The sequence below is a fragment of the Lithobates pipiens genome, unplaced genomic scaffold (assembly GCF_037356315.1).
Source record: "Lithobates pipiens isolate NorthernLeopardFrog02 unplaced genomic scaffold, aLitPip1_a1.2 Scaffold_23, whole genome shotgun sequence".
Taxonomy (NCBI): domain Eukaryota; kingdom Metazoa; phylum Chordata; class Amphibia; order Anura; family Ranidae; genus Lithobates; species Lithobates pipiens.
The window spans coordinates 81,397,158-81,407,781 of NW_027507785.1; positions in this window are offsets into that span (position 1 = coordinate 81,397,158).

Here is a 10,624-nt window from a genome sequence, read left to right on the forward strand (position 1 = left end):
GCCGTAGTTGGAAGACCCCTGTGCTAGACCATTATTATGCCCCCAGAATTGGGAGTGTGGCATCTACCCAACTTCTCTCTGCTGGTGGACACAAGAACCTACATCTATAGATATATCTATACATCCACAACATCGCCCCCATCTAGATCACCAACCTCATCTGCAGATATCGCCCAAATCGTCCCATCCACTCCTCCCAGGACCTCCTGCTCTCTAGCTCCCTTGTTACCTCCTCCCATGCTCACCTTCAGGACTTCTCCAGAGATTCTACCATCCTCTGGAAATACCCGACCTAGTATGTCTGATCAGCCCCTACCCTGTCCACCTTTAGGAGATCCCTGAAAACTCATTTATTCAGGGAAGCCTATCCCACACCCACCTAACAACAACTGTCCCCGAGCCAACCCCATCAAATCATTCTCTGCATCTATTACCTTTTGTACCACCACCCCCCTCCCTTTAGATTGTAAGCTCTACGAGCAGGGCCCTCCTGTACCTTTTGTATTGAACTGTACTGTAATTGTGTTGTCCCCCTCTATACACTGTAAAGCGCTGCGTAAACTGTAGACGTTATATAAATCTTGTATAAAAATAATAATATGTACACACACACTGAAGCGGGAAGCAATATACATTGGCCCGGAAGTGAATCTGTACACAGGAAGTAGATGTGTGTTTTGAGGCCAAATCATTTAGACATACACACATGACCCACACAAACACCACACCATATAAAAATAAATAAATAAGTTATCTTAATTTGCAAATAAGCATCATCTCTTCGTCAGAGAACAGTGAGCGGGGCATGGTGAGGGGAAGAAATTAGCAGCAGTACAAGAAACTTCCTGGAGGGGAGTAATGTCATTCCTGTGTGCTGGCCACCGCTTCCGGGAACCAGATATGCGCCACGGGTACATACCTCCACACACACAGCAGTTGCGCATTTCTCACATACATAGCGGTCGCTCATCTAGACGCATTTGGCGCATCTAGCTGCAAGAACCCAATTTTTATGGAAATTAATAGTAAAGCAGGTGCAGATTTCCAGGACTGGACTAACAAATGTTTCTAGGCATCTGGTGTTTTCTATTAAACAAAGTCTAAATGGGCCATTGACATGCATAACAGTTGAACTTAGGAACATGTCTTTGCAAAGTTAAGCTAAATGAAATCCTTTCTTATTTTTGCTTGGGTATAGAGTGCAGAGGAAAGTCTTGTCAGTTGTTGGGGATGTCTATACCACTGATAGCACAAAAGTGCTATGCAGTTGTGCCATACTCTTTCCATTTTCTTATGATGGATTGAACAGTGCTCTGTGACATGTTCAAAGCTTGGGATTTTTTTTATAACCTAACCCTGCTTTAAACTCCTCCACAACTTTATCCCTGACCTGTCTGGTGTGTTCCTTGCCATTCATGATCCTGTTTGTTCACTAAGGTTCTCCTACAAACCTCTGAGGGCTTCACAGAACAACTGTATTTATAATGAGATTAAATTACACACAGGTGGACTCTATTTACTAGTTAGGTGACTTCTCAAGGCAATTGGTTCCACTAGATTTTAGTTAGACCCCTTTCACACTGAGGCGTTTTTCAGACGCTACAGCGCTAAAAATAGTGCCTGCATAGCGACTGAAAATTGCCTCGGCTGCAAACCCAGTGTGAAATCCCGAGTGCTTTCACACTGGGGAGCTGCGCTGGCAGGGCGTCACAAAAAGTCCTGGCAGCAGCTTCTTTGCAGAGGTGGAGGAGCTGTGAATACACCGCTCCTCCACCACTCCTGCCCATTGAAAACAATAGGGCGGTGCTGCTATACCACCGGCAAAGTGCTGCTGCAGCGGTGTTTTGCGGGAGGATTTAACCCCTTTTCAGCCCCTAGCAGGGGTTAAAACCGCACTGCTGGGGGCCAAATAGCGCTGCTAAAATGACAGTAAAGCCCAGGAAGCTCAGTGTGAAAGGGGTCTGAGGGGTATCAGAGTAAAGGGGGCTGAATACAAATGCATGCCACACTTTTCAGATAGTTATTCGTGAAAAATTTGGAAAACCATTTATAATTTTCCTTCCACTTCACAATTATGTGCCAATTTGTGTTGGTCTATAAAATAAGATCCCAATAAAATACATTTATGTTTTTGTTTGTAACATGACAAAATGTGGAAAATTTCAAGGGGGTATGAATACTTTTTCAGGGCAATGTACAGGTTCCATTGATGGAAATCTGGCTCTGTTTACTGGTCCTTCTTTCTATGCACTGAGCACAGTCAAACCATTGTAAAAGGTCAGAGTCATGACAGATGTATTCCCTATATACTCTCAAATATTTGCCTACCCAAGTCGTATGGCCTCCTGGTTCATGTAAACAGACCCTTCTTATAAATTACCTGTCTTAAACCACACTGCTGTTGTTCACAGTAATTACTAATGTATGCTCTTGTGTGTACCTAAGTTGTTTTTGTCATCCCCTTTTTGAGGACTCTGTTAATCCAGTTTCTTAAGCAGAACTATGGCCTCTCATGAAAAAGTTAAAATATGTGCTGCGGCAATAATTATTAGTGGATCTCTTTTCACGTTTTTTTCCTAGCTATGATGATGTGGCAACGATGCTGCACTGCTCCTGAATTCAGATCAGACTTTCCGCTGTGCCTGACTGCATAGCAGTGGGAAGAAAAATGGTTGCAGGAGCCATTGTCAGTCAGTTCCTGGCAGGGGCGGGCTGGGCCGGGGGGCAGGGTGGAAATTTCCCCCCAGGCCGGCACCTACATTATGTTTAAAACGGCCGCTGGCCGTTTGTTCATTTCTTTTTTTTTTTACGCTGTTTCCCGGTAGGCCGTCTGCACTAAGGGCTGCTTGCCTGGCTCTGGCTGTCAGTAATACAAAGAGCAGAGGCGGCGCTGGCAGCATCCAATGCCTTCTCTGATCCGGCGCCGCCCACTGACCTGCAGGTTGAACCTGCGGAGTGATGTGCCTGATGGGAGGAGCAGGAGAACGTCAGAACGTCGTGGACTCGTGGTGCTGCTTAATTCCTCCTTCCATCTGGCCTGTGCGGCGCCAGCACCGCCCACTGTTCTCAGTCTGCATGCAGCCAGTCGTAAGGGCATAGGAGAAGTGAACGGCAGCCGTGGAGCAAAGGATTAAGGTGCTGCCTGCAAGCTGTATAACCTCTCTCTCTCTCCAGTGCAGCCACCCCCCCCTCTCTCTCTCCCCCCTCTCCAATGCAGCCCCCCTCTCCCTCTCCAATGCAGCCCCCCCCCTCTCCCTCTCCAGTGCAGCCCCCCCTCTCCCTCTCCAGTGCAGCTCCCCCTCTCTCCCTCTCCAGTGCAGCTCCCCCCTCTCTCTCTCTCCAGTGCAGCTCCCCCCTCTCTCTCTCTCCAGTGCAGCCCCCCTCTCTCTCTCTCTCCAGTGCAGCCCCCCTTCTCTCTCTCTCTCTCTCTCCAGTGCAGCCCCCTCTCTCTCCAGTGCAGCCCCCCCTCTCTCTCTCTCTCCAGTGCAACCCCCCTCTCTCTCTCCAGTGCAACCCCCCTCTCTCTCGCTCTCCAGTGCAGCCCCTCTCTCTCGCTCTCCAGTGCAGCCCCTCTCTCTCGCTCTCCAGTGCAGCCCCTCTCTCTCGCTCTCCAGTGCAGCCCTTCTCTCTCTCTCTCACTCCAGTGCAGCCCCTCTCTCTCGCTCTCCAGTGCAGCCCCTCTCTCTCACTCCAGTGCAGCCCCCCTCTCTCTCTCCAGTGCAGCCCCTCTCTCTCGCTCTCCAGTGCAGCCCCTCTCTCTCGCTCTCCAGTGCAGCCCCCCTCTCTCTCTCTCACTCCAGTGCAGCCCCTCTCTCTCTCTCCAGTGCAGCCCCTCTCTCTCGCTCTCCAGTGCAGCCCCTCTCTCTCGCTCTCCAGTGCAGCCCCCCTCTCTCTCTCTCTCACTCCAGTGCAGCCCCTCTCTCCAGTGCAGCCTCTCTCTCTCTCTCCAGTGCATCCCCCCTCTCTCTCTCTCTCTCCAGTGCAGCCCTTCTCTCTCTCTCTCTCTCTCTCTCCAGTGCAGCCCCCTCTCTCTCTCTCTCTCTCGCTCTCCAGTGCAGCCCCCCTCTCTCTCTCTCTCTCTCGCTCTCCAGTGCAGCCCCCCTCTCTCTCTCTCTCGCTCTCCAGTGCAGCCCCCTCTCTCTCTCTCTCTCTCCAGTGCATCCCCTCTCTCTCTCTCTCTCTCCAGTGCAGCCCTTCTCTCTCTCTCTCTCTCTCGCTCTCCAGTGCAGCCCCCCTCTCTCTCTCTCTCTCGCTCTCCAGTGCAGCCCCCCCCTCTCTCTCTCTCTCTCGCTCTCCAGTGCAGCCCCCCTCTCTCTCTCTCTCGCTCTCCAGTGCAGCCCCCCTCTCTCTCTCTCTCACTCCAGTGCAGCCCCTCTCTCTCCAGTGCAGCCTCTCTCTCTCTCTCCAGTGCATCCCCCCTCTCTCTCTCTCTCTCCAGTGCAGCCCTTCTCTCTCTCTCTCTCTCTCCAGTGCAGCCCTTCTCTCTCTCTCTCTCTCTCCAGTGCATCCCCTCTCTCTCTCTCTCTCTCTCTCTCGCTCTCCAGTGCTGCCCCCCTCTCTCTCTCTCTCTCGCTCTCCAGTGCAGCCCCCCTCTCTCTCTCTCTCTCTCTCTCTCCAGTGCAGCCCCTCTCTCTCTCTCTCTCTCTTTCTCTCTCCAATTATGGGCACAGTCAGGCTGCAATTATGGGCACAGTGAGGCTGCATTTGATGCGCACTGGTGAGACTGCATTGATCTCTTGTATCATGTCTGCAGTCTCTGACCATCTCTTGTATCATATCACTGTCCTCTGGAGTTTGGAGAGGAGTCAAGAGTGGAAATGTCGCTAAAATGGGGGTCATGGGAGAAGTCAGACGTGTGTGGACTGTGGAGAGGCCTTTCATGAACAAAAAAATAATGACGTTATGCTGTTGGGCTGGTATAATAATGCTATGGGGCTGGTATAACATTTTTTCCAGGGCTGTTTTTTATTCCCAGTCTGGCCCTGGACGTGAGTCATGCGACCACAGAGAAGGGGATTATTGCTCCGGGTCCCGGATCACTGAGCCGACAGATGTCACTCCACTCGGGTGCTGCTCGCACCTCCCCCCTGCAATGCCACTGCCTTGGGCTCGAGGTATTATGGGTCCTTAGGGGGGTTCTTTACTGTGGGGGGTCCTGCACTGTAGAGGGGGTCTGCACTGTAGGGGGGTCCTGCACTGTAGAAGGGGTCCTGCACTGTAGAAGGGGTCCTGCACTGTAGAAGGGGTCCTGCACTGTAGAGGGGGTCCTGCACTGTAGGGGGGGTCCTGCACTGTAGGGGGGGTCCTGCACTGTAGGGGGGGTCCTGCACTGTAGAGGGGTCCTGCACTGTAGGAGGGGTCCTGCACTGTATTGGGGTTTGCACTGTAGGGGGAGGGGTCTGTACTGTAGGGGAAGATTCGGCACTGTAGGGGGGTCTGTACTGTAGGGGAGTCTGTACTGTAGGGGGGTCTGCGCTGTAGGGTGGAGGGGTCTGTACTGTAGGAGGGTCTGCACTGTAGATCGGGGTCTGCATGGTAGGGAGGGGGGTCTGCGTTGTAGGGGGTCTGTGTAACATGCAGGGGGTCCAGAGCTGTGAGGGGCTGTGTAATGTAAAGGGGTGCGGAGTGCTGTGTAATGTAAAGGGGTCCAGAGGTACAAGGGCTGTTTAATGTAAAGGGGTCCAGAGGTTCAGGGTGCTGTGTAATGTAAAAGGGTCCAGAGGTACAAGGGCTGTGTAATGTAAAGGGGTCAGGAGGTAAGGGGTCCAGAGGTACAAGAGCTGTGTAATGTAAAGGGTCCAGAAGTGCAGGCTGCTGTGTAATGTAAAGGGGTCCTTAGGTGCAAGGTCCTGTGTAATGTAAAGGGGTCCTTAGGTGCAAGGTCCTGTGTAATGTAAAGGGGTCCTTAGGTGCAAGGTCCTGTGCAATGTAAAGGGGTCCTTAGGTGCAAGGTCCTGTGTAATGTAAAGGGGTCCTTAGGTGCAAGGTCCTGTGTAATGTAAAGGGGTCCTTAGGTGCAAGGTTCTGTGTAATGTAAAGGGGTCCAGAGGTGCAGGGTCCTGTGTAATATAAAGGGGTCATTAGGTGCAAGGTTCTGTGTAATGTAAAGGGGTGCAGGGTGCAGTGTAATTTAAAGGGGTCCAGAGGTACAGTTGTGGAGAGGGGGGGTACACAGTAGTGACAAAAAGATATTGAAGGATGCAGAGGTATGCAGGGGACACAGTGGGTGTTTTTACATTTTATGGTGTGGGGGGGGGTGCCAGATATAGGATCCGCCCCGGGTGCCAAATGCTCTAGGTACGCCCCTGGTGTGAGCACAGCAGACTACAACTCTTACCTCCCAGGAGTCTCAGAGGCAGGCCAGGTGTGTGGCACGTCAGGGGAGGGGACGCCCGGCGTCAAGAACGTCACGTCACACGTGACCTGCTGGGCTTATGGGGAGCAGTGGCTAGAAGATGAGACCTGCTTCAGGATCATCACCCCCCCCCCCCCCCCAAAGAGTGGCAAGGACCTGGCTCAGTGTCTCCAGTCCTCACTCAATCAATGCTCCCCAGCCTGAAGTAAGGCATCTGTGATAACCTTCACAAAATGGAGTAGAATGAGAAAATCCGCTTCAGTTGTAAATTTAATTAATAATGCATAGTCATCAAGACAATTTAAAATTTTGGCAGTGGCAGCGTGTGTTTTTTTTTTTTTTCTAGCACCTCCCCCCCCCCACCAGCGGACTTAACACCCTCCCCCCCACCAGAGGACTTAACACCCTCCCCCCCAGCAGCGGACTTGACACCCTCCCCCCCAGCAGCGGACTTGACACCCTCCCCCCCAGCAGCGGACTTGACTCCCTCCCCCCCACCAGCGGCCTTGACACCCTCCCCCCCACCAGCGGCCTTGACACCCTCCCCCCCACCAGCGGCCTTGACACCCTCCCCCCCACCAGCGGCCTTGACACCCTCCCCCCACCAGCGGCCTTGACACCCTCCCCCCCACCAGCGGCCTTGACACCCTCCCCCCCACCAGCGGCCTTGACACCCTCCCCCCCACCAGAGGACTTGACACCCTCCCCCCCACCAGAGGACTTGACACCCTCCCCCCCACCAGAGGACTTGACACCCTCCCCCCAACCAGCGGACTTATCTAACACCCTCCCCCCCAACCAGCGGACTTATCTAACACCCTCCCCCCCAACCTGCGGGCTTATCTAACACCCTCCCCCCCCCAACCAGCGGACTTAACACCCTCCCCCCCAACCAGCAGACTTATCTAACACCCTCCCCCCCCAACCAGCGGACTTATCTAACACCCTCCCCCCCCAACCAGCGGACTTATCTAACACCCTCCCCCCCACCAGCGGACTTATCTAACACCCCCCCACCAGCAGACTTATCTAACACCCCCCCCCACCAGCGGACTTATCTAACACCCCCCCCCTACCAGCGGACTTATCTAACACCCCCCCCCACCAGCGGACTTATCTAACACCCTCCCCCCCACCAGCGGACTTATCTAACACCCTCCCCCCCACCAGCGGACTTATCTAACACCCTCCCCCCCACCAGTGGACTTATCTAACACCCTCCCCCCCACCAGCGGACTTATCTAACACCCTCCCCCCCACCAGCGGACTTATCTAACACCCTCCCCCCCCACCAGCGGACTTATCTAACACCCTCCCCCCCACCAGCGGACTTATCTAACACCCTCCCCCCCACCAGCGGACTTATCTAACACCCTCCCCCCCACCAGCGGACTTATCTAACACCCTCCCCCCACCAGCGGACTAATCTAACACCCTCCCCCCCACCAGTGGACTCACCTAGCTGATTAAGTGGTTCAATGGGCCACTTGACTGGACTTGCCCCCCAGGCCTAAGGCTGCCAGCCCTCCCCTGGTTCCTGGCCACACATAGTCCCGCCAACCGCTTTCCTGGATTGACAGCAGTGCCTTTGCTGCTTAACCGCTTCAGCCCCGGAAGATTTTAGATTTTAATCCCTCCTGACCAGAGTGCTTTCTGCGATTTGGCACTTCGTCAATTTAACTGACAATTGCGTGGTCGTGCGACGTTGCACCCAAATAAAATTGACATCCTTTCTTTCCCACAAATAGAGCTTTCTTTTGGTGGTATCTGATCACCTCTGCGGTTTTTATTTTTTGCGCTATAAACAAAAAAAGACCGACAATTTTGAAAAAAAACGCATTATTTTTTACTTTTTGCTATAATAAATATTCCCCAAAAATATATAAAAAAAGTATTTTTTCCTCAGTTTAGGCTGATATGTATTCTTCCACATATTTCTGGTAAAAAAATCGCAATAAGTGTATATTTATTGGTTTGCGCAAAAATTATAGCATCTACAAAATAGGGGATCATTTTATGGCATTTTTACTATTAACTTTTTTTTTAGTAATAATGCCGGTGATCTGCATTTTTTATCGGGACTGCAACATTATTACACATTGAACATTTTTAACACTATTTTGGGACCATTGTCATTTATACAGCGATCAGTGCTATAAAAATGTACTGATTACTATGTAAATTACACTGGCAGTGAGGGTTAACCACTAGGGGGCGATGAAGGAGTTAAGTGTGTCCTAGGGAGTGATTCTAACTGGGGGGGATGGACTTCAAGTCACATGCCAGTGATCACTGCTCTCCTTGACAGAAAGCAGTGATCTCTGTCATGACACAAGCCAACGGGGAAATGCCTTGTTTATACAGGCCAGCCTTTCTCAACCTTTTCAACACAGGGGAACCCTTGAAATAGTTCTCCAGTCTCGGGGAACCCCTGTTAAAAATTTGAAATCTACAACTCATGATACATTAGTGTGATGGTCAGTGGGAAGAATTGTCCTTACACTTGTGGTCATTGGGAAGAATTCTTTCCTTACAGATAGCTAAAAAGATCAATGGTGTTGGTGGGAACTTACCCAAGAGGCAGAAATTGCCCAATGCTGAAGGAACCCATAGCAACCTCTGGAGGAACCTTAGTTGAGAATCAGTGATATAGGCACTTCCCCGTTCTGAGGCTCTGTGACACGATCACCGGGAGACAAGCGGACATCAAGCCCGCCGGTCCCGCGAGCACGGTCACGCTGTATGCGATGGGCACGAGCCTGCTATCCTCGGCTCTTAAAGGGGACGTACAGGTACGCCCATTTGCCCATCGCTGCCATTGTACCGACGTATATTGGCATGCGGCGGTCGGCAAATGGTTAAAGATATGTTCTGGAAGGTTGAGGATTTGAAACATTATCGAAGGAGGAATTGGCTCAATCGTGGAAGGTAAAGACAGTTTTTTTGTTCACTTTATGAGGCTTTGCATAACATAGTCCCTGCTCTGGGGACTTGTTTAGACTGGCATAAAGGAGCCGTCAAGTGTAATTTAAATATTTTTGGTGTGACTTGCATGACTAAATATGACTGCTGTAATGGTGTAAAGCATTTTAACAAAGTTGCAGTATCTTTAATGCCACATGGTTAGGATCTAACTAGCCCTCAAACACAATGAAAGCAAGTCAATTGAATCACACAGAAATGCATTTGTAGACATGTGACACCATAATCTTCCTTTACAAGGTCAATTATAGCTTGACATCTCTGGATTCTTTGAAAGACCACAACACAGAAAACCCCTACTGTTCATTTTCCTCCTCTGAACAAGCATAAAGAAAGATTTTTCCTTTACATATAAGCAGAATATGTATAGTTATAGTATACGTAGTATTGGAACTGTTCCGTCACAATACCATAGGAGACTTAAAAAGGAGTTCCACCCAGTTGGTTAACTTTTTCTTATTCAATCTATTAATGCCAATAATTTATTCATTGATCGTTTTTTTTTTTGTCAGCTTACCTAATCAATTTCACTATCTCCTTCTCCCACCCACGGCTAATAACGTCATTTCCCGGTGGAGCACTGTATTCTAGGAGCTTGGTTTCATAATTCCCAGGAGTCAGTGTGTATCGCCGCTGCTCAGCATTGTAAGATTTCAAAACCGGAAGTGACGCAATGAGAGAAATGACGCGATACAAGGCGTTACCAAACATCATTTTAAATGTGGGCAACCAGTGCATAGCATCTTTGTTGCCATCACAACGGGGCGGACACATTGTGATGGCAATGTCAGAAGTTGACGGTGCTGCAAGCCAAACATACTGCGCATGCGCGAGAATGGCCGGTGCATGCTGATCGCTCAGCAGCAGCGTATCCCGGAAGATAGTGCTTGTGGGCTTCACATGCCCACAAGCAACATGGAAAATGCTAAGAGACAAGAATAAAAGCTATCGTTTGATTGCAAATCGGATAGAGCCTAAAAATGTGAGTGCTATATATATGAGTTTTAATCCAAAGATATTCAATATAAAAATAAAAATAAAATAACATAGAGTTGGAACTCTGCTTTAAGAAAGGTAGTGAACACTAAATAGAAATCCCACCCTCATCACTAATCATTGATGCTGGAAACATTATACCTTCTATTATTTAAATGTTACGCAATCATTATTTGATGGTCAGGATTGGGCAACAATATATGATACCACTAACCTCCGCAGACAGACTTGGCAGGCTGATCACGATAAAAAAGAACATCTGGCCAGGTTGTGTAATAAGTCAATATTCTT